Source organism: Meleagris gallopavo, chromosome 1 (assembly GCF_000146605.3).
Source record: "Meleagris gallopavo isolate NT-WF06-2002-E0010 breed Aviagen turkey brand Nicholas breeding stock chromosome 1, Turkey_5.1, whole genome shotgun sequence".
NCBI lineage: Eukaryota > Metazoa > Chordata > Aves > Galliformes > Phasianidae > Meleagris > Meleagris gallopavo.
In genome coordinates this window covers 171,410,907-171,436,199 of record NC_015011.2, presented here as the reverse complement: position 1 = coordinate 171,436,199, position 25,293 = coordinate 171,410,907, and positions in this window count along the sequence as shown.

Sequence of the window (25,293 nt, the reverse complement as noted above, 5' to 3'; positions counted from 1 at the left end):
ATAGCCCTATTTTCTTTTGGCTTACAAAACACAAAGCACAACTAATTTGATAGTGATTTGCACCAAATTTAATTCATCTCCAAGACATTGTGGGCTACATGAGTATATTTCTAACTTAATTTATGGTAAAGCAAATTTAAATTTCATTTGTACTGGCCTAGATACACATATGAGTTTATGCCTAGTACTTGGTTCTCTGTAAAGAACTTACATACTGGAGGTGGTAGATAATCCTTTATTGTACCTAGGTTGTACATGCAGAATTATAATGGATTGAATAGGCACAATACCAATAGAAATTTTAACTTTTTCCCTGCAATAAATGTATTTGCGATATTTCACATCAGAGATATTTTTATATTGTAAATATGTACTCAATGCATCTGAGCTGTGATTTAGTTGCCCACCTTCAAGAAAAATTGTACCAGGAATTTGATTTTATATTTCTAGTTGTTGCAGAAAGTAATGCTTACGTGCATTAAAATAAATATCACTTGAAGTAGAAGGAAAAGAAATAATCATTTTGCTACACTAAATGATAATATTTTCAGTATTCAATGGAGTATTACAGTTTTCTAAGCTCTAAATAAGGAACCACAAGCGTGTAAATACAGAGAGCTCCGCATAAGAATTTATTTTATGATCCTTAATGGACAATTTAAGTGTTAAAATAGTAAGGTTATTCATTAAAGTATAAATTAAAATCTCTAGCTGAAAAACCTGTTTTTATATTTCAGAATATGGGATTCTACACTGCATGCATGCATAGCTACATGCAAAGCACTCACCCTGTTCCTAAAGGTTATCCTTTGCTCATGGGGAAAAAAAATTAATTTCAACCAAATTGTTTCATACTTGTCAAAATGATTGTGTTTTTAACATGTATTTTAAATGTTTAAAATGAAATTATTTTTAAACAATCCAGTTCAAATGCAGAGGATATATTTTGATCGCTCAAAATATTTTAAGCCAATATCCAATCATTATATGAAAATATTTTTCAGTTTCAAAAAAGTAGACCAAAAAAAAGGAATCCCCAAATAATTGTCTCAACTGATCTAACCTCCTGAAAAACACATTCAATTTGAGAGCATGGCTTCATAAAGGTGCTTATAATATTGATCTATTTGAGATAAAATGAAGGATCTTAACATAACAATGGAATCACATGGCAGCACTAGGGTGACTAAGTTATTTTTTTCTCCTGTGTGCTCATTAATAAAAATCCAGGGAAAAATCCAGAAAGAAATCTCCTCCTCATTTTCTGGACTCTGTGCTTTGCAGGAAGGAAACTAAAAAGAAAACAAAGTGGATTTTAATTTTATATCAAAGAAACCCTTGAGGTGGAAAGTTAGAGAAAGCTGCATGGGTTTGTAGCACAGAAAATGTCGCTTGAATTTTGCTGCTCAGTAGTTTGATATACTCATTTGCTGATGCGAAATGACGAGGGCTTAGAAAGCAGGGTTTTGTTTTTTAGCTGTCTGTAGACCTAGTGGGGCCTTACAGAACCCAGTCAGCAGGTCATTAACTCTGGAGAAAACAGCTTGCATTAATATGCTCTAATCCGGTATAATTAGTCAAATTACTGCACGCCGACCGGCTTGTCATGCGTTGTCAGATTTGGCATGCATGCGGGATCACCGGGGTCCCTCTGGAATGCCACCCTGGATCAGGGAAAACGGCTCGTTTGTAGTGCTGCTGATCTCCTGATGGGGAGAGCAAACTGAATCAGCAGTTACAGCCTTCCAGAAAAAGGCAAAGAAAAAAGAAACAGATTTGTAATTGTTTCGTTGAGAAAAAGGGAATTTGCGTCCTGGGAACTGTTTGTGGTTGATACCTTCCATTAGAAATAGAAGCAATTCTATTGCTTCTTACAATTTCTAGGTATCAAACAACACTGAAGATCCGCTGTACTCTATAAGATTAGCATTCATAAAAAGATTTAAAATAAATAATTACAAGAGGATCAGCTACAAATTACCTACCACACTGTGACACAGATTATTAGGCTACTGGTGTGGGGTGCAGGAGTGTGTGTGTGCGCCGCAAGTGTGCGTGTGCCCCTATTTCCAGCCGGGGAGGAGGTTATTAAACTATAAAAGGGCCATATTAGCATAAATTTACAAGAGCTCTTGTTCTGGCGGCATGATAAAAACCTGTGTTACCTTTGCATTAACACTGAATTGCTTGTTGTGCTTTTGGCAATGACAGATAAGTCAGTGTAATTCCCCATTGCAACGGAAATGATGCTCCAGATTCCAAACGCATCCTGAAGATGTCACTGACAATAATCTTCAAAGAACGGCCAGCGAAAGTGGGCTGTATGTTTGCAGGATGATATACTGCAAATGACAGGAAGAATTATGTGAGTGAAGACGAATCTGTAACATATTATTAAGCAATTTCACGAGAATAACAGGGATAAAAGGATAATGGATGAGGGTGTCATTATTACCTTCATGTAGAGGGAAAGCAAAAGCAAAGGTAGAGAGACAAGATTAATTGAGGAAGGGTGAAGCATTCATTGCTCATCAGCTCTTTTGTACTCTCTGCTCCTGAAATTCCAGACAAAAAAAAAAAAAATTGCTCAGGGCTGCATTTTAATGCAGCTGGCAAGGCAGAGCAGAAAACTGACAGGGCACTTTTTAGTCACCTCCCTGCTTCCATAAACACACAATGGCTATTGCTCCTCAAGTCTTCCTACGGTCGAGCATGAGCAGTGAGCTGGTGGGATGTTCTGTTTATCACAGCTGCTATTTTTAATTGTGCTCCCAAACGAGGCAGCTTTATCTGTCAATGATGTGGAGGTCATTCTGCACGCATTGTTTGCAAATGTAAGCAGAGTGTACATAATGGATGTCAGGAGAAGTGCTTCCTCTGAACACAAAGGCAAACTGGAGTGTCCTGTAGCATTAGTGACAGCAGAAAATGATGTCAAGGTATAAGACTTTACAGCTGCTTAATATACAAGATTGAAGAAACAGGAAGTGATTTAGCAGTTGTGCAGACCAATCGTGGGGCTGTAACTTGAGCATCATTCCTGCTGAAGTCAAGTTTTGCTTACTCAGAGAGTGATCACTGGGTCAATAATTTCAATTACCAGTGTCATTACCAGTCTTATTTTCTGCACTTTCGCCAACTAGCAGCTGATTTTGCAGCACAATCTGTTTTTGAAAATACTTCACATGCTTTTAAAGGCTTAATGTGCAATAACATTTCTATAATTATATTACACTATGTGGATGTAAAGTGTTTTCCCTTGATAATAATGTTTTCCATGTTTGCATTTTAATACCAAAAGGAAGGTCAGGAACCATGATAATTAAGAACATATAACTATTTCTATTCAGACAATGGTCTCTAAGCATCCGTAGTACTGAAAGAAGTAGTCAGCATTCTTGATTTTTTTCTGTGTTTAGTTCAGATAAGTAATGGTTTTGATGGTGTAATCAGAGTTGAGTTTTTAACTGATAAGAATTATTCCAAAGCTTTGACACCAATACGAAGGGAGGGAAACTAATTTCTCAGCTGTAGGGAAAATAGTGAGTGGGCTTTTTTGAGGGAGACAGAAGAAAACCCTTAATTTGGTAAGAAAAAATGGGGAACATTGTTGTTTCTAGTTGTGAAAACAGCTTCTGTGCTGTGTTCTTTAAACTGACTCTGGGTCTGAAACCTGGACACAGGGGGACCCTGGGGTGTTTTCTGCCACCTCATGTGTAACAGCAAGGCAAACACAGAAGGAAGAGAGCTATGGGACAGAAGTGGGTCAGCAGCTGGGGTATGTTGGAGGGGAGGGCTGTGTTTTACGACAATAGCCTTATTGATCATGGAACAATATGGGTGAAAAGAATAGACAGCAATTTTACTCAATATTATGCTTTAATATATTAACGTAAGAAAAATAAATAGGTTGTTTCAGCAGACTGAATGCTGTATGTGGCTCAAAGGATACTGTGAGGAGCCTTACAGGAGGTGTGGGGTCTGTCAGGTTCATTACAAAGGTTTTCTAAATAATCTATGGGCACTCATGCTTACATACCTGTCACAGTAACCTGTTTAAACAATGTAACTTAAAAACTGGGTCATCTGACAGGTAGGACACAGTTCTCGGCTTGATAGTTCAGATTCCCTTCTGTGGATTTTACTTGTTTGCAGTGTATATTACAGTTATGTTTAGCAGTCCAAAATCACTGCATTATCTACGTGTGATCAGATAATCATAGTGGATTTTGCTATTTATGTTCAAAGAAGTTATTGCTATAGGAAATTCAGACTGCATAAGATATCTGACTGGAGGGGTTGTCAGCCTTGCATCATATTTCGTATTTTAAATGTAAATAAAAAATTATCTTGACATACTGTATGATTTGACCAAAGTGCTAGTCATCACTTTTTTTTTTTTCCTCCTAACATCAACAAAATCTTTACTCAAAGTAATTTTTGCCTCTACTTAAGATGGGAAGATTCTGGTCTCTCTCGCCCCAAGGGAGAGAAGTCGGTTCATCACCCTACTTCTCCCTTAGCTCAGCCTCTTCAGTTCCTGATCTCTGCAGTGTACTGTCTTGCAAAACTGACCAAGAAACAGAATCACAGAATCACAGAATGACTTGGGTTGGAAGGGACCTCAAGGATCATAAAGCTCCAACCCCCCTGCCACATGCAGGGCCACCAGCCTCCACATGTAATACTCGACCAGGCTGCCCAGGGCCCCATCCAATCTGGCCTTGAACACCTCCAGGACGGGGCATCCACAGCCTCTCTGGGCAATCTGTTCCAGCACCTCACCACTCTCTCTGTAAAGAACTTCCCCCTGACATCCAACCTAAATCTTCCTTCTTTCAATTTAAAACCATTTCCCTTTGTTCTGCTATTATCTACCCTTGTTAAAGAGTTGAAACACATAGAAAGTGAAAATTCAAATCTGTTCCCCTCTACCCATCAGCTCAGTGTAATGTTTGTTTGAATTTAGTATGTCTGTTTATTAGAAAAGGGAAAGAGATAGGGAGGAAAGCATTTTTCTTTCAGAGATTTTATTGTGTTATGACCACTGAAGCTGAAAGCAGTGCAGTGGAATTTTTCATGACTCTATCTTTAATCTAAGCCTCAAAGAAATGTCTTTATCTGAGAAGGTAAAATGCAAATAAGAACAAGTTTGCCTTTTTTCTCTTTACTGCTTTACTTACCAGTTTGCTGAAAATTCTATATACCTCAGTTTTACAATATCAACATGTGACATGCACCTCCAGTAGCTTACAGTTACTGGCAATTACATGCAAACTGGAAAAATCCAGCCTGACGTTGAAATTCTCAGCTGAGTTTGCATGACTCATAGCTATAAAATAAATCTCCCAAACTGTTAATTCATAACCTGAAGTAGAGCTGAAGAAACTAATGGTGCAAAAATGGTTTGACAGCTAGTTTTGGAGGCATATCTGAACTGATGTGCCTCATTCATGTTAAAATGATGAGTAATTCTTACCCATGAAGTAAAGGGATGTCCTTACACGACATAGTGATGCCTTCATTGTATGGCATTACTGCCTTTCAGAGTGTATGCACAGAATGCAGTGATGTAGCAAAAGATCAGGATATTATTGTTATATTTTGTCTTTCCAATGTCCCTCTCTCTTCATTTTATCATCTATGCATTTGAGTAGGGTGTTCATTTTTTTCTTGCATTGTGCCTAGTGCTACTCTCCATGCTTTTTAATGTCAAGCAGTGATGCTTCTCCAATCAGAATTCCTTTAGATCTAAAGGTACTGAAATCAGTGGAAAGATCTAGAATGAATTCAGTGGGTATTGGAAGAGGCCTAGTCTTACTAAAATCAAACAGATCTTCAAGTCAGATTGAATCTTTTGCAATTTAATGTCCATAAAAATTCTCAGACATTAAGGGTACGAGAGTACCGCCATGCTCCTTTAAGTCAGGTCATTTATAACAGCAAGAAAAGCAGACAGTTAATAAGTATAGGTTCTTGCTAACTGTTTGCATTCGTGTTATTTTTTCTTTAAGTATTTGTTGAAATACATGATGTTTCATGTCAATATTGTCATTTTCTACCTCCATGCCCTCTAGTAAACAGTAGAGCTCAGTTTTGTCAGAATCCAACACATCTGGGATGCAAGTTACGCATAACCTTGCTTTCTTCATTGGAAGTAATGTTTTCATGTAAAATGTATATTGGGATGTTTTACTCTTCAGTTGGAATCCATTTAGTTTTTCTGTACTGATGTAGGAAAATAAAATGTTGCTTCCTTATGTTATTTTGTATAACCTTGTAAAATATTGGAATATTTTGGGAGTATTTTTCTCAGTCTCATAAAAATATATCCCACCAGGACCAGACTAAAACTTCCCATATTCTAAGGTTTTAATAATAATGTTGAACAATCATATTTTTTTAATATATTCCACTATAAAATAGCAAGTATTTTAAGTGTTCAGTTTTCTATAGAATTAAATGACATTTTCCACTGTAAAAATATTATGATGCTTTTTCATAAATATTAACAATACCCAAAATCTTCCTGCTGGTTAAGAAAGGAGTTCAATTAGCAACCAACAGAGTTTTGAAATCTCTTCCAAGAGTAATGCTCTTACTTGATTTCTTTTAAACAGAACAGTTTGACTCTCTTATTTTCAGTGATAAATGTTTGACAATGTAATGATAAGGAGACTCATGTTGATATTGGACAGTAGTATTGGAAGACTACAGTATCTACAGATAGGGTTACTGCTTTCATTCGTGGCATTATTTCACAAATAATTAAGACAATATTACATGCATGTTTTATGGTGTTTTAAACATATGATACCACTGACTCTTAAGTGGTCCAAACCAGAGAATACAAATGTGCATATCTAGTACTCTCCAGAAGCAAATAGCTGTTTCTTCTCAGCAGTTCCTAATGTAACAGTGGTACACTCTTCTATAGCAAAAGCAAGTAAGGTTCTTGATGTTGGACATTTGGTCTCTCTGAAGCTTCTTCTTCAATCTTCCAAATGCAGCAGCTGTTAGAAGCATTCAACATTTTTACAAACAAGTCCAAAATCAGTATTAATAATAGTTAATGCAGCTTATCTAGATGCTGTGTCAAGACTGATGATATGAAGGTTTCTTATTTATTTTATGTGCTGTTCAAGTTCTAAATTATTTATAGTAATTTACATAAAACGGATTTTTCTGTCAGCAATACCAATATAGCTCATTCAAAGGATTTGTTGGGAGGGCAAGGCTATAAATGTAGGAAATAATCCCCTCCACTTCAGACTTCCTCTCTGTAATTCTGCTATAGCTTCATTTTGGCTAATGATTTTTGGCAGAAAAGGAAGCCACGTGACTGTGGTAATTCTGCATTGCTCTCTGCTTTGGAAGTATCCTGGCAATATCCTCATCATTGTCTCAGTTTCTTGTTTTCTTTCAAAGGAGAAACATGTCTTTTAATTAACATTTTAAGTACAAAATACAAAAAACTCAAAAGAAATAATAGTATTTTTGAAAGATTTTTGTGCTTTTTGCATGTACAAGAATGCTCCAAGTGTTCCTACATTCCAAGAAGATATATAGAATTTAAATTATTATTATGTATTTGACAGAGGTAGCTAAAAGTGAATATAACATTATCATAAGATATGGTGATTATCGTTAAATTTGGATAGAAGAAAGTTTGGTGCTGATCATGATAGGAAAAAGGTTAATATTTTAAAGTGAGGCTAAAGGTTGACAGGAGAAAAATTGAGTTAGTTTGCAAAAAAGAAATTTGTTGCTTTAAGTGAAAATTGGGGTCAAGAGGCCACAGCTCTCTGCTTCTACATGAATGAAATAAATTAAATAATACCACCATAAAACAGGATTGTATAAGCTAATGATAAAATAGTACATGGTGGTTTTGAAAAAGACACTGTCTAAGAGGAAAATTCTGTACAGAAATACTGTTTCAGATCAGTGGATCAAGGTTTCTTTTTATTACTAATGCTTTCAAATAGGACAGCTTTTTCTTCATTTGGAAGCTTTTAAATTTCTACAGTGTGTTTAATTATTAGAAAGGAAGTAATGCTGGTGTTCAGAATAATTACAATCCTGCTCCATGACCTAACAGTTGGATACTGTTAGATAACATTTCACTGTCTCAAATCAATGGGAGCTGTCTGTGTTTCCTTGGTCAGTGTGTGGTAATTCCTGTGTGTATGACTATAGGTAAGATATTGCATCAATCCATAAATAGCCATATGAATATACCAGATGATAGGAAATTTGTTCATATCATTCCTTTTGTCACTTTGATCTATGCTTTCAATGGACAGAGCTCAGCAGCTAGTTTACTGTCATTATGTGTAGATATACCTATGACATACCTTTGTTTCTCTAATAAGAAGTAACTTTTTCTCTGTTCTTTTTTTTCAAATAAACTAAAATAAAATTACTTACAAATATGACAGAAAACTGGGTTTCCAGTATTTTATTTCCTGCCCCCTAAAAGTTTTTTTTCTTTTTTTCTTTTTTTTTTTTTTCCTTTCAGTTTAGTTAGCTTATGTATCAAAATGCTGAAAGGTTATGTGATAACACTTGCTTCTATCATCCCATCTTTCAGACTTAAAAGTTGGTCTGAGGATTTTAGGTTGAATTATACATTAACTTTTGCATCTTCATTCTTCTCAAAAGTTCAGTTGTCTCTAGAGCACTCACAAAAGATGTTTCCAATTGAATGCATGTGCAGTAACTCACTTCCATTCACATTTTTCCTCTCAGGTCTGCAGACAGTTTTTGAGCAATACTCCACTGTGTATCCTCCTGCATGAACTTTACATGTTGGGAGCCTCAGTATGAGTTAAAGGCTTGGCTGGAAGATTGAGGTCAATGGATCTTACTGGCATTGACTGTGGGTGCTACCTCCAGTCTCCATTTCTTTCTTTCTTCTTCAAAGTTCTAGTAGTAGTAGTTAAATGGTGAAAGAAAAAAAATATTTCACTTTCCAGGAAAGTAAGAGAATACCATATTGAATACTCAATAACTCAAAAGGAAAAAAAAATAAAAAATAGTATTTGAGTTTTGAAAGTTACTCGATTTTACTTGTTTAGACCATCTCATCAAACAGAAATAACAGAATGGCTGTGGCTTTAGTCAGCTTATATTTGGCAGTAGAATCTAGATATTACCCTTCTGTCTGGGGTCATAGTTTTGTTTTAAAAGAGTTATGTTTGAATTTTCTCTAAATTGCAGCAGAGGATCATGAATTAGTGTCTAAATGTAGGCTTGACAAGATTATTATAGTCTCTATTTCATGCCAGAAACAAAGATGAATAGAGATAGCAAGCTTTTAAACAGACTTTCTGACATCTATAATGTCAGTAGAGAGGGAATGAATGGCAGGATGCAATAACAAATCCTCATTTTTATTATTTTATAGAGATAAGATGGACCTACACTCATTCATAATTTTTCCTTAGAATAGTAGTCTGAATTTCTGCATGAACCAGTCATTTTCCATCCCACTTACCTTTCAAATAATGCAAATTGTTTACTAAGATGTACATATTAAGGTATATACACTGGTTGCTAAATATACTTTGATTTGCTTTTAGCAGTAGATGGGTTATAGTTAGTTAGCACAACATTTTTCTTTTAGCTGAACATGTATTTTTAATAATTTTGTTTGTTTCTAGACATAACAAATTCTTCTACTGTTTTTTGTGGAAACTACTTTTATTTTTTTAAATGGTAATTTTCATCTTATCTTCCAGTGTATTCTCTGGAGCAGAGATCTACATTAGCAATTTTTGATTATTAAATTTTTGAATTGGGCATCTGTATTGGGAATTTTTGCATGAGGAAGGCAGGATGTTTACTGGTAACAATCATTCAGCATGACACCTGGGAAGGTATATGCTCAAAACTTTCATTTTTGTTTATTTATTGTCTATGTTAAACGGAAAGAACAACCTGTGTTGAGGATGTAAGCTCTAATACTTAAAAAACAAACAAATAGTAACGAAAACAAAACTGTAATTCTTAGATATGAATATTTGTTTCAATTTAAGCAGCATGAACAGTCCTTCCATTGTGACTTTGGCCAAATGATAATATAAGTCCAAGAGTGATGGGTATGAGGGGGCTTAATACAATACTCAATGAATCCATCTTTGAAATGATAAAAAACAGATAGCATGAGTCATACATTTCTGTAAGTTTAGCTCTGCTAATGGGTGCAAATATTTTTATATCTACGTATATGTAGGAAAACAGTATGTATACTCTTGTATAAAGGAAAACTCAGCAAAAGTGTATCAAGTACAGCAATAATGGCTTTTTTTGATGCAATTGCTAGCATTAATGGCTTTATTGGTGCTCCTTTTTGTGAAAGGGAAGACCAGACATTAATGGAAACCAGAATGAAGTACTACTTGCTTTTAAAAATTATTTCCTTTTTTTTTTTCCCCAAAAAAAGCATGTAGTTGAAACAAAAGGCATTGTTATATGTATGTGTGCGTTCATATATATATATTTTTCTTTTATTTATTTATTTTTTCCTTGAACCCATCCTGTCAGGCTGAAAGCGTGAAAGTTATTTTCTGGTGGTGTGATTAGATTGGGGCTGAACTCTCCAGCTGGCAGGCCTGTCTGCGGCTGGCGGCGGCCTGTCCCCAGTGCTTGTCATTTCCTGACGTGCCTGACAGGATGGGGACAGCAGCCTCAGACAGGTTCATTAGATGGTGTTTTCTACAGCTGGGCTAAAAATAATAATAAAAAAAATAATAATAAAGCAAAGGAGGCCACGCTTTGCCAAGGCCCAAGCTGTAGGGGCCCTGCTTGTTGATTTAAAGTAAGGCCTTGTTTTGACAAATTCTGATCTGTGCGGATTTTAGATTTTCTGACACGTTTTTGTTTTCTTCCCCTTTGGCCTGCACTCCTTGCACTCTGCCTTGTTGCTGCTTCAAAATCCTAACGCCGGCTTCCCCTGAGAGCCAGCAGCGTGCTTGCTGAGGGCCTGCTGGAGAAGGAGAGCCGCCACAGTGAAGCAGCAATGAGTGTTCATTTCCATGGTGATCAGCCCAATGGCACAAAAAACAACCTTGGGACTCTCCGTAAGCCAATTACAAGAAAGGTTAAGAGTTTTATGGTGCCAGAAACATGCCATCTACATGAGAAAATAGTATAATTACCAGCAATCTACGCTGTTAAGTACATTGCTGCCTGGTGGTGCCAGAATTATAAGCTGGTTGTATTAGTTGGGATTTTTGGAAGCTGCCAGTGTTTTCTGGTGGTGTTGTCAGGCTTTGATTGCAGTGTATCAAAAATATATGTGATTATAGATTGTAAAACACTTAAAACTAGTAATCAAATGATTGGAAAGCATTAGGCATATTGAGTGGTATGATATGTACTAAATGGATTGAAACTGGATTTCTTACAAGACTTATGCATTAGGTTTTAATCATAAAGACAAAAGCTTTTCACATCACCTGTGGTTAATGAACCTCTTATAAAACATTTTGAAAAGAAAAATAATGCTTAGTACATTATTTTTTCTTTTCCAATTAGAAACTATGGTTTAATTTTCAGGCTGGTGACTGCCTTGTGACTCCATGGGTATACCTGCTGTTTTCCATAGGGCTGTCACTTGAGTCCAAATATTTTAGGTGGCCAAAACACATTGGTGTCAAGCATCTCTTTAGTTATTGGGAAAAAAAAATGAAAATATGAATATACTTTCAAAAATCCTATTTTGTTTACTTTGCTCCTCTGCTTAGAACTGCAGAGAGCACTGGCCTTTTATGTTGTCTTCATTTAGCTGCTTACAGGGTGCGCACTGCAGCTGAAAACCAAACCCTTCATTCACAGAAATCCTACCACTTACCTTTCCTTTGTATTGTTAGTTACTGCTGCTTTAGTTCATGGTCTCTATGACAACTGTTTAAATTGGGATGGGCAACTGTCATCTGGAGTATTACTGAGAGGAAAGTGTTAGTGAGCACACAGTTTCATAGATAGAGCATTTCAATATAATCCAATTTTAATTGAGCTCCAGAGACTTTGATGTGCTGCCGAAGGTTGGGAGAGAGCTATTCCAGGGAGAAATTAAAGCAGCCCAGCAAGGCTTCACTACTCCAGACTGTCACCATTTTAAATAAGCATTAGCATCAGACTTAACCTTCCCCTATGAAACATCTCACTATTTTTTTTTTCAGCTTTTTGCTTTTTTTTTTCTTTTGCAATACATATAAAGCAAAGTCACTTTCATCTTTTTATATACATCTTTATATTCCCTTGATTAAGTTTGAAAAGCATGTACTGGACCTGAGATGCATCTGCGGCTGCCTATTGGACCTTGCATTGCAGTTCATGGAAAGAAATAGAAGCAGAGTGAGGATTAGTTTGAAACAGTCAAATAGTATATGCTGGATTTTCTCTCAGAAACTTCTCCAAGAGTAACCCATCCTTCTGCTAAAATTTGGGTGGGGACTCATCTTTCTTTCATCACAAATTTCTTTTAATGTAAATGAAAAAAGCATATATTTCATGTTAAACTCTTTCACTAACAAAACAATATTACAATTTGTGCCCAGTGGCTTTTTCAGTTGTTGCTTTTGAGCAACAGAACCAGAAATAGTCACATTACAATTACAGTAATAATTACCAGTCTTATTTCTTTTGCACTATGATGAGATTAGGTCACTGTAAACTTTTGAACTCTTAAGTTCAGATCTCTAATGATTGCTTCAGTTAATTAAACTATATTATTCTTTTGTAGCATTTTTTTTTATTCTCACAAATATGTGTTTATGTAGAATAAACTTCTAAAATGAAAGAACAATAATAATAACGCAAAACTGAGGATCACTGTATATCTGTGAGTACTTTAATATACATAGGACAACATTATATGTTAGAAAGCTAGGACACATTTTAACATGATTATTTTTTCTTGCTTTGAATTTACTCCTTTTTTTTTTCCTTTTTGGTCTGACTTTCATAGTTGTCAGTGAAAAGGTTGCAAATCTACAAGCTGCTGAACTCTCCTGGATGCTCACCTTCTACTGAAAACTAGATGAGTTGGGATTCTCAGCTGCAAAGAAAAGATGCATCTTGTAAAACTGAGTCTATCAGACTATTACACAGGATGCTTGTAGTATAGAACAAATGTGATATGCATCAAATCTGGACTTAAGGGTAGTAGAAATAGAACCAATCACAGTACAGGAAGTAATCTGTCTATACAAGTTAATAGGGTTTATTGTCTAGTAAAGCAATTAGCCTCTTACCCACACTGAAAAAAAAAAAAAAGAATCTAGATTAGTAGAAAAATTTGAATAGTGAGTTCTTGTAATCTGATGAAAAATGTAGAAATATAAAATCTCTTCATAAAGCTTGAGGTAAAATCCGTGTTATTAATAACTTTCTTAACTAAGCAATTGTTAAGAATAAATTTACTGAGGCTACATGAGGGAAGTTTCCTACACTGAGATTGGCACACTTTTTCTTATTAACACACTAGGTCCATAAAATCCAAATGTCTGCTGTGGAGCAGCTTATAGTGGATAAAACCATAGGAGCATTCACACAAAGTATCCGTACAAGCTGAATAGTGTTTCAGTAATTTCATGCTGGGAACCTGGAGTTCACCACAGGAAGGCCTCTGAGTATGCCCAAATTTATGACATGCAGGTTTGCATTCCAGTTGTCTAGAAATCCAAAGAGGAGAGAACTATATATTAAATCTACGTAGAACTTCTTCCTCTTGCAATTAGAAACATCAGATGGCTATGCGTGTGCCCCAGAATCTTTCTTCTGTAGATAGCAAAATAGACTCTTAATATTCCTCCTGGTTTTCATGAGATTTTTTTATTTTTTATTTTTTGTACAGGATTAGATACCCTCAAAGACATATAGTTACCTACCAATTTAACTTCTACATTGTACAAAGTATACAAGCTGATTGCTAGGTATACGAAAGCACAACAGACTATACGCATTGTACATATAGAAAATATTGTATACATTGCTATTTACTGAAAAATACCATTATAAATTTACTGTATAGAGTTTACATATGATACATGTTAGTTGCTGAAGTTCGTATATTTTGTGCTGATTTATTTTTCAGTGTTTAATTACTGTATTTGGTAGAATAATAATTAAGCAAGTATAGACTGCCTCTGTACTTTTTCTTTAATATTAAAGCAAAATATGTGTAATGGAATGCAAGCTAATTAAACAGTATTTTAGTTATAGCGGGCAGTTTACAAGCACTTCAATTCAAAATACTTAGAAGAATCATTTCTATGCTGTCTTTGCACAGATTTAGTAACATGTCTGAGATAATATTCCGTATATAATAAGAAAAAATATATTAGAATTTTGGTTGCTATAGGAGCTGTGGGTCAGGTTTCTTTCCAGAGCCTTCTCCCTACTTTTTCCAGGAGTGCAAAAGAAACTCATCTCAAGTCCATCTTGAATGTTTAAATAAAGAATCATTTGGAATGGCAACATATTAGTAAGATGAAGATTCTTTGGTATGTATTCAATGTAATTCATAGACAGCATATTGTTCTTTGGGCTATTAGAAATTGATACAAGGTAGAGCAGCCCTGTAGACATCAAGCAAACTGACTTCCAGCAATCTGGTAGCCGACAGGAGGGGGACATGTTAGATTTGGAGTCCAGGTCACAGTTGAGCATGTGGCTGCTGTTGAATTTTTAATTTCTTGAGGGTTATGTTAGTCTGTTACAAAATGTAATTGCAAACATTTGGGAACAGTGAGGCTGTTACAGATGCTTATTTATAACTTTATGAATCCATATACTTCCTTTTGCTTATAAAAATAAATTTTAAAGATAGCTAACATTTTAGAGGTAGAAATTAATCCAATTATATTGGGAATTAATGAAACAAATTTTATATGAAGTTAACCAAAAAAGCATTATTGGATTTTGATCAATCATATATGGAGATATGTTAGGAAGGAAAACTTTAAAAAGCTGCATAGTAGAAAAAAATTTGGGCTACTAATTATCTTTAGTTTTTAGCTCTTAGGAGCTCTGCAATGAATCAAGCAAAACTGAAATTGTTACAGTCCAAGATGCTTGTATCTTCTGCGTGACGTACAGATCACATCTATAGAAAGGGCATAAAATTACTTTCCACCTGTCATTTGGTAATAAATGGGTAGTGTTTTACAAAACTCATTTTTTACACTTGTCTTTATGCCAATTACAGTGCCTTCACAAAACACTATAGTCTTTAGACCTTTCTCTGCACCTGGACTTTGGAATAAATATATCAGTTTGCAAGTTCTGCAAAAAAAGAACTGTGAAGATTTTATGATATCTTTATTCTTGAGAAAGAACATAAAAAAATACATATTTTTTGATACCTCCCGATTTTTATTCCTCATACTATTCTTGTGTTTTGTTTTGTTTTGTTTTGTTTTTCCTTTTGGTGAGTCCTACAACAGCAGGACTTGGATAATGCATAGTAAATTAGCATCTGTTGGTTGATATCTGGTATGAGACATACTGTGCTGACGGGACAATCCCTGCAGGAATGTGGCAGGAATTGGGGAGCTTCTTTCTCTATTGCTTGATGCATATGTGTGCAGGATCACGATGGGAGCTATTGCTTTTCTTTGGAGCAGAAGCAACTTGGGTAGTGTATGCCCTCCCCTGCCACCTGTATGAAGCTTGGCTTGGACCAACTGTGAGGTGCTCATTTCCAGCCCAGCAGTGAGCAGGCAATACTTTGGGAAGGATGTGATTTGGATTCAGATACCTTTAAGATGGAAAGGAACTGTATCTGAATATCCATCTCAACTTTTCACTTTAAGCAACAATAGAGATTATTTTCACGCTGGTGTTTCAATGTAGTTGTTCAGCTTCTGCTGAAACTGACAAATTCTGTCAAATCTACTGATATTTCAAGTAAATAGATCTGCATTTATCTGTCAAATGAGTATTCAGTTAATACGTGTCCAACTCCAATTACAAGTGTTTTATTAACACAGCCTTCTCCCTGGATCCATAAACAGCACAAGAGCTTTCTTTCTCTTGTTTTATTTTACGTTTGCTGAGGAGGTTCAAAGCAGACCACTTGACAGAAAAACAAACTCCATTTATAATTTTGAGAAAAAAAAGTTCTGTGTTTTGTTCAGAAAATATCAACTTTATATCTTATTTTTCAGCTCGTCCACTCAACTTTTTTGCAGTCTTGAAAAAAAAAAAAACCATTGAAAAGGTTGCCTTTCACTGTATATTATACTGAAGCAGAACTGCTCAGAGCAGTTTGAGTGTAGATAAAACTGTGATCACCACCAGCCTGCTTGGATTAATCTCAAAATACTTCATATAGACTCAGAATGGAAGCAGCAGTTCTGTTAAGATTTCTCACTAGAGTGATTTCCCTTTGTTGCCAAAGTCAACACAGTATCATCTTAAACCTTTTGAGGTAAGAGGCACAATCTGCTTCAATCCCACTACTAATGAGAACTAATTGTTCTTCTCTACTTTGTATTTTGTTCCTATAGATTTTTATGCAAGCTTGGTCTTTTGACTTGGCCTGTACTTCAGTAGGTCTTTCTGTGCCATGAGAATACTTGTCTTCTGCTTCTCCACGCACACTGTTGGCCCAGCCAGCACAACTGGCTTTATTTCTGCTTTAAGAATTCTCTGATCCACTGAAACTTCTACTTAAAACAGTAAAATAGTAATTGTTGGAACTTAGTTTGAAAATATAACCTACAAATACCTTCTTTGAAGAAGGTGGTAATGTCTAAATCTGCTATATCTTACTAATGGTATTCTTCAAAAAAATTTCAATCCTTAGCCAGCATTCCCGGATTTGCCTCCATTGATAGTCTGCATATAATAAAGGAAGGAAACCATGAAAAAGCACACAGACTGTGTAATGCCTGTAGTGCGAATGACAAAAAATTTTATTTCAGAATGCTGTGTTCATAAAGGTAACATCTTCTCATGTTAGTAGCCACTATCCTTATATTTAAAACCATGCATTTGTTTCTCACAGAAGCAAAGCAGTTAGAAATAATGCATTTGGAATACTCAAGACATGTTCTTTGCATTATTTTGATCAGGATGTTAACATTTTAAAACAGCCTTTCCCTACCTAGGGGTAGGGTGGTTTTTTTTTTTTTTTAATGCCAGTAACCTTTTCTGCCATTGGTTCTCAAGAAAACTTTTCCAATGCTTTCCTAGGACACAAAATAATAACATGCAAAATAATCTTACCCTTGAAAAGAGAAAAATGGCCTGAAAATGGGCCAACTTGAAATAATTTTTCAGATGATTGAAAATGGATGTGGGAATAAGAACATCAATTACTGTCAGCTGAATTTTGATGGGTTCTAAAGCAGTATGCTGACCATAGAAATTAAATTTATAAAAGGTTGGGGTGAGCAGAACCTCATGTTTCAAGAAAAGGGGCCTCTTGAATGCTTAAAAAAACATTGGAAGTAGAAGTATAATCTGAGAAAATTTGGCAAGGAAGTAAAGCCTAAAACCACAAAAATAATATCTACATTTTTTAGATCCCTGAAGGGGAGGAGAAAAATGAAGAAGCATTGCCAACATTTATTTAAAAAAAAAGTCTGAAAAAGATTTTGAGACTGATGTGGACTGAGAAATTATAATGGCACACAGTACTCAGCTCATCCTGTAGAGCATACTATCACAGGAACTATTTGGAGGAAAGCTTTTAAGGCTTCCAAGTAAAGATGCATTTTCCATAAAAATATACCGTAAGTAGTGGGGTAGAGAACTTAATATAAAGAGAAATGGAGAAAATACTACTAGAGCGAAGTATGCAAAGTAAAAATGAAAGTGCGGTACATTGCTGGGATTTTAGAAGTGTGACTGTGAGAATTGAAGTAGAGAAGATGATCTTATAGTGATTAAAAAGTTATATTTGTCAAACATTTTGGAATTTTATGCTACTTACTCAATATGATATTTGGTAAGCTCTATTAACCTGCTTCCATGCCATTACTGTCTCTCATTTCAATCTGTGTTTAAGATACAATAAGCAATCATGCAGTCTGCCATGAATTTGTAGCAAGCTCCATGTTACATAGTTCAGGAAAAGATTTGCTTTATGGGCACAGGAGCCATTGTTTTTTAACCCATGAAGATCTAAATTCAGAATTTCATATTTTCCTTGAAGGAAATGATGATGTTAGCAAGCATTTCAAAGAGAGAAATCCAAATCTCTAACAGTAAAGAATGATTTTAAGTGATTGTATTCATTTGTTTGTAGCTTCTAAAAGCATACATTGATACCAAAATGTTCTATAAATACCTCATGTGGAACTCAGTCATATGCATGAGCATGTTTTTGTAGGTGGCTTTAGATAGCTTTCTGATGAAATATCTTTTCAGTGTGATTTGTTTTTTTGTGAATTATTCCATGTTTTATTGGCACCATATCTGCTTATGTAAAACACTGATCTAAACAATGTGCCAGGTAAATTCCATTAAGTTTGTGATTATCAAGCTATGAAATGGTTAATGCAAAATTAACTACTGCTTTATGCCTGAAGAATAGGCATAAAGCCTATTTTTTCAACTCTTTGAAAAGGTAGATAACAGCAGGACAAGGGGAAATGGTTTTAAGTTGAGGGAGGGAAGATTTAGGTTGGAGGTCAGGAGGAAGTTCTTTACAGAGAGAGTGGTGAGATGCTGGAACAGGCTGCCCAGAGAGGTTGTGGATGCCTGTCCCTGGAGGTGTTCAAGGACAGAGGGGTCTTTCCAGTCCTCCTCCCATAATACGTGGTCTAGTATTAAATGGGGAGGTTGGTGGCCTTGCCTGTGGCAGGGGGATTGGAGCTTCATGATCCTTGAGGTCCCTTCCAATCCAGGCCATTGTGTGATTCTGTGATTCTGTGGATAGTATTGCTTGCTATTTCAAACGTAACTATGAAAGACAGCCCAACTCTTCTCAATACTGCCTACTGACAGGACAAGAGCTAATGAGCACAAGTTAAAACCCAGGAAATTTCACTTGAACACAAGGGAAAAGAGTCTTGATATAAAGGTGTTCAAACACCAAAACAAGTTACTCACAGAGATTCTGTAGTCCATCAGCAGAGATACTGAAAATCTGACTGGACAATTTTCTGATTAGCTTAATCCATCTGACATTGAACCAGGTAGGTTGGAGTAAATGGAGTAAGCCTTCCTTCCAACCTAAGTGATATGTGATTCTTGGATATGGGCTTCTTGATAACACACTAAGATATTTATCTATTATAGTTTCAGTATATATGCATAGTGAAATAGACAGTGGAGTCTATACAACTTCCTCTTCAGTCTTGGTATAAGATGCAAATTTCTGTCTTTCCAGAAATTGAAAGGAGGTAAAAATGTGGTTGCTCCTACACTTTTGTACAGAACTGCAAGGATAGGAGGGCTGTGAAAGTTCATCACATCCTCTTTTTTCATTTTTCTCTAAACTTTTCCCATTAATTTTCTTTCCTTTCATCCTGGAAAACCAATGCAGAGAAATTGGGCATATTCTTTTCTTTCTTCCTCAAAACAGTCTCACCAATTTGTCCCTCATTCTTCATCCCCATTTCCTTTCCCTCAGTCTGTTTTTCATGGGAAAAATAAGATGCTTTGCTTTTGTTCTTTTTGATAACATAGGTGTGGATAATGCTGTGTAATTGAAATGAGTGGAGATTTCTTCATCTTGTATTTTGTTAAAGCTTGGGACACATAAAAGAGATAGAATCATAGTTGGCTTTTGCAGGTATCTCTCTTCAAAAACTTGTAGAAGACGAATGAAGAATGAAATGCTATTTAAATTATAAGTCCATTATATATGTAAAACGTATTTTATGTTGAAGAAACTCAACCTTTCAAGCTTCATTGAGAAACAAATAAACAAAAAAGGTACAGCATGTAGTCAGTACACAAATGAATAAGTTGTAGCTGTAATTGCCAGTGTTGAGAAAAACATGCTAAGTTTGGTGAAAATTGCAGCCCTGGACACATAACTTAAAACATCTTAAATACTGGAAAATAGAACTGAATAAATTGTGTTATAAATTATAAAGAACGATTCTAAAGATCTATCGCAGACCTTGAAGAAAATAATCTATAGGAACTTTGGAATTCTTCTGCGGAAATGCTGCAAAAAAATTAACCAGTCCTACTATACAAAATTTCAAGACCTTTCTGCTTTTGTTATATGATATTATTAGTACAGAATGTAAAGATAACAAAATAAAATAAAATAAAATTTAAAATAAATATATATGTTTTTGAATATAGGCATTTTGCACTAAATGTAAACAAAGGTTGGCAAATATTAGAAGTATTAATTGCCACTTTCATTGAGAAATTGGATTATAATTAGAACACCCTGAACAAGAAATCTGCTTCCAAATGATAAATGATCAATTCCCACTGACTACAGTAGACTAAATTCAAATACAGAAGCATAAATGAATCATCCAATAGGGTTATTTTTAAAAAGGAAACACTGAGCAATAAACAGCAATTCTTTATGAAAGGCTTGGAAAAGTGACCATTCTTGCTATAAAGATAGAAACTTGGAATATACAGAACTTGTACAAGTTGCTTTCCTAGATTTCTTAATAATGCTTGATTATGTGATTATTTCAATTGCAAAGAAAGGGGTCAAAAGAAAGGGGTCAGAACTGTAGTGCTGTGATTGGTGCAATGAGATGCCAAAAGTGGTGTGAAGCTGTAAAAATAAGTCATAATATGAAAGTGTTTTCCTGTGGGATGCTAACAGAATGGAAACTAGAATTTCTCATGTTCTGGTTAATGTACAACTTCAAAATTCCAGTTGTTAGTTAACAATTAATTCGTTATCAGAAATTGAATGATAGCTGAAGTAGACTTTATGATCCAAAATGAACTGACTCATACTTGAAACAAAGAAGAGATCTTTATTATATCAGAAATTAAATTAAAATAATGGAGCTTTTATATTTGGGCTAAGTAGGAAAACACTTCAGTAATAGAATCACAGGATCATAGAATGGCTTGGGTTGAAAGGAACCTCAAGGATCATCCTAGTAGTTCTGTTTCTCTTCAATAGAGTTTTCCATCTGCACATCTCAAGCTTCTTTACTAATCTAAACTAATTAGGTTCACTAGTAGATTTCTCATTATATAACCCCGAGGTTTGGAGATTTTTCATTCTATTGTTAGGGTCACAGCTTCATCTTACTGCAATGCATTCTAGCAAATATTTATTCTCAGTCTGTTATCTAACCAGGAGACTTATTGCTGTCTTTAAAATATACTCATATTTCTGTATAAATGCTTTTAATAGGGGAAATAAGTTTTAAACCAAATAATTACTTCTTATATTAGAAGTGAAAAGAGTGCTTAATTCCAATGTAGATGTGACTGGTTATTTTTTAATTTTATTAAGAATTCTGTGCTTAATCACAATGTTTCAGGCATTAATACATGCTAGGAGAAAGAAGTCTTCATAGTTGTTTTTAGGAGACAAACTCATAAAACTATCAAAGTAAAGAGCACTGACTTCAAATGTAAACATCAAAATACAGGATGGAGCACATGGTAATTTTGGCTTCAGAGCAATAGGTAACGTAATGTCAGTGCTTTTTGATGAATCAAGTGGATATTTCCATGTCTTTCTCAATAATGAAATATATAGTATATGCTGTTTATAAGAAATATAAACCAGTCAGATCCTTATTTGTGTGATGTGGCAAAGCAAAATGATAAAAATATGTTCTAAATAATAATGAAAATAAAAAATAAAATTCCATCTAAAAGATTTGAATTCAGAAGAGAGAAACTGTGTTTGTTCTTATAGTAAGAAGAAAGAATCTTGCGGACAGTGTCAGTAGTTTTGACTGTCAGGTGTACATATCTAATAATGGAAGATTTAATGCATCATGTGAATACAGCATAATATGAATGTTATGGAAGATGACAAATAGGTAGTATATCTTGAACAGGAAAACAATACACCAGAAATACTGAAATAATTGAGGTGATTTGATATCAGCATGATAATCTGATATCTCTTGGACTAACAGACAGTTAAGAAGAGTGTAATTGAGAACAGTAACTGAATTATAGCCTCTTTCCCTTCTTCTGATTTCCTATGGTTTTTACTGCTTAAAGCTCATCTGGAATGCTATCTTAAGCCATTCATTTCATGGCAGCTGGTGAATGTATGTCTATGATTGCTTTACACATGAGTAGAAGAGGAGGAAGCAAAAGGCACTGTGTGGTTGGCATATAATGTGCTGATAGTGTTGATTTGTATTAACTAAGCTCTGCTTCATATAAAGACACTGTAAATGTATTACTGTGAATGGTGTAAAATGTAAATACACAGAACGTAGTGAGTATTAGGTGTTTTTCCTTAGAAAAAAATTATGACAACTAGAAACATTTTTGAAACAAAAAATGAATTCCTGAAGCATGATGACCTGTCAAGGAACTAATTCTCTGGCAAATCCTCTGGCTGCTGTAGGTCTGGTTACAGTTATGTACATTTCAAACTCCTCCCTAAGACTGTTCTTTTCTTTCAGTGTTTTTTAAACTTGTTTTCCTCTCAGTACCTTAAGAAAGTGTAATGACAAAAGATATATATAAGAAGACATCTGAAGAAGGATGATTCTAGAAATGTTATACTCACTCTTAATCACCCGCATTTCACATAAATTATACCAACAGTATTCTACATCTGATCTCAGCTAGAGACTGTAGGAAAATTTGGTTTATTTCGAAGAGAAAGCTAAGTAGTAACTGGATCACAGCCTGTAATTACCTACAAAAGGAAAAGATACTGATATCAGAGGACACTTTAATCTCATAGACAAAGGTATTGCAAGATCCAGTGGTAGAAGCTGAAGCCAACAGTTCAAAGTGAAAATGAGATTTAGGGCTTTAACATGAAGGTTAATTTAACACCACAAGAATTTAGTGTACAATGTAGTAATACCACAGATGTCTCATGACTGCATAGAAGTAGCATGTAGCCTCTTGAGCGTAGCTCAGGATCACCAGAGAAATCAAGCTCCTTCCCTTCCAGACTGTGTTTAGTTAGTCTAGAGAACTGAGGTGAATGAAACTGTTGCTCCAAGCCTTACCTGTGTCTTCTTTCTATATAGATGGTATGGAGCTCCTCTCTCTAGTTTCCATCAAGGGCAGAACTAACACTTGAACACTTTTCAGTGTACTTATGCACATTCGTTTTGTTGCCGTTGTTAACATAATCTCTGAAATGGTTTCATTGTGGTTATGAGAAAAAGATAAGAAGGATAAAATTTGAACAGATATCCATGGAGCTTTTTAACACAATGTGTATAAAACTAAATTAGCTTTTTTACTTATGAAAATGTTAATATCCTGTGTCTACATCTGTGAAAAACTGGTGAATCCAATTTCCAGTACCTCAAGCAAGAAAGATCATTGACAGCAGCAAGATATGGGCTCTCTGGGATTTCCCCATTCAGAAGGTGGGGGAGGTCATGGTTGCAGAAAGCAAGGCTTCAGCTGGTGTAGAAGCACTGCAAGCTGGTGCAGCAACAGTCTAGACACCTAATGGAGAACAGAGGAATAAAATCCAGTTAAAAGTTTCTGTTGCCTTTCTGTTTAGTGAAGATGTTCTCTGCATTTTACCTTGAACTTTATTACCTGTGATGCTCTTAGCTACAGCTTAGAGGAAGGCACAGTCTGCCTCAGGACTCAGTAAATGCAACAGGGTGCAGTGAGAGGACTGTCCTCCTCCCAAACTGATAAAGGTGAAGGCTGTCAGAGGATCAACTATGGGCAGAGCTCTCCTGAGCAGGCGTGAAGGGCTAAAGGAAGCCTTCCAGATGATGAAAAGAATTGGGAAAATGTTTTGCACCAAATGATACTGTTTGAAAGGTGATTCCCAGATGAGATGAGTTAATAAAGCTGATACTTAATTAAATTGTGTAATTTGTGTCTGTTTTCCAGAAGAGTGAAGGAGTGAAAGAGATTTCTTATGTGTTAATATCTAATTCTAGACTAGTACCTTCAGTTGAAAAACTGACAAACTGACAAAGCAATGCTAACTTTTAACTAATTTATTTTAAAATATTTTTGTACTTTATTAAAAATGAAAAAAACCAACACATTTTCTTCATAGTTTGATATATTAAATACACCTAACTTTAGAAAAGCTTCTGTGTCAACGTATTGTTCTAGCTATTTTTTGCACTTATTAATGGAATTTAGAGAGCTCTAATTTATAAGTCTGAAATGGATGTCAGTAGCAGACTATTTTGGTTGTGCTTTGCACAGCCTCAGAAATAAGTCTGCTATTCAGCACGTAAGAAAATAATGAGGTGGAATTGCAACTGTGTCCATGATTGTTGCTTGGTTGTAGAGTTTTGTGTTTTGAAGAAAATAAGTTGACGTGACTCAAAAAAATATACCTTAGGAGTACCAGGTTACTCATTGATATTTTTCTAACAGCTATACCTTATTGCATTTTAAGACCTTTTAAGGTCCTATTTTAACTAATGGTTTTAAATATTAAAGAAATACAATTACCTGTACTACACGGATGGTTAAAATGTAACTGTGTTTTCGTGAGTGTTGTGATGACACTATTCTACCAATAATGATCATGGTCTCTTTCTTTAAAGGTCCTTGCCTATACAGAAGGTCTTCATGGAAAATGGATGTTCAGCGAGATTCGGGCTGTTTTTTCAAGACGTTATCTTCTCCAGAACACAGCTTTGGAAGTGTTTATGGCAAACAGAAGTATGTCTTTGTTTATTGTGTTGCAAAAAAATGTTGATTAATCTTAGAATTTGTGCTTCCTTTGGTTAAGTGCTTATGTTTCTCTTTAATGATATATTGCATTTTAAAATCATAGACTCATAGAATCATTTGAGATATAAGGAACTGTTAAAGGTCGTCTAGTCCAACTCTCCTGCAAAGAGCAGGGTTACCTACAGCTCCATCAGGTGCTCAGAGCCCCGTCCAGTCTAATTTTGAGTGTCTCCAGGGATGGAGTATCCACCACATCTCTCGACAACCTGTGCGAGTACTTCACTATCTTTATTGTAAAAAAAATAAATTCTTACATCCAATCTAAATCTCCCCTGTTTTAGTTCAGAACCATCTCTACTTGTCCTGCCAAGTCAAAATCAATCCTATAAATCAATCTCACTGCTTCACAGAAAGGCAGAGCACAGATCACTGGAATTCGTAAATTCTACGAATGTTTGATAGAAAATTCTCTTTTCCAGTTTCACCTCTTTCCTCTTTCTTTTTCTTTTTCTCTTTCTTTTT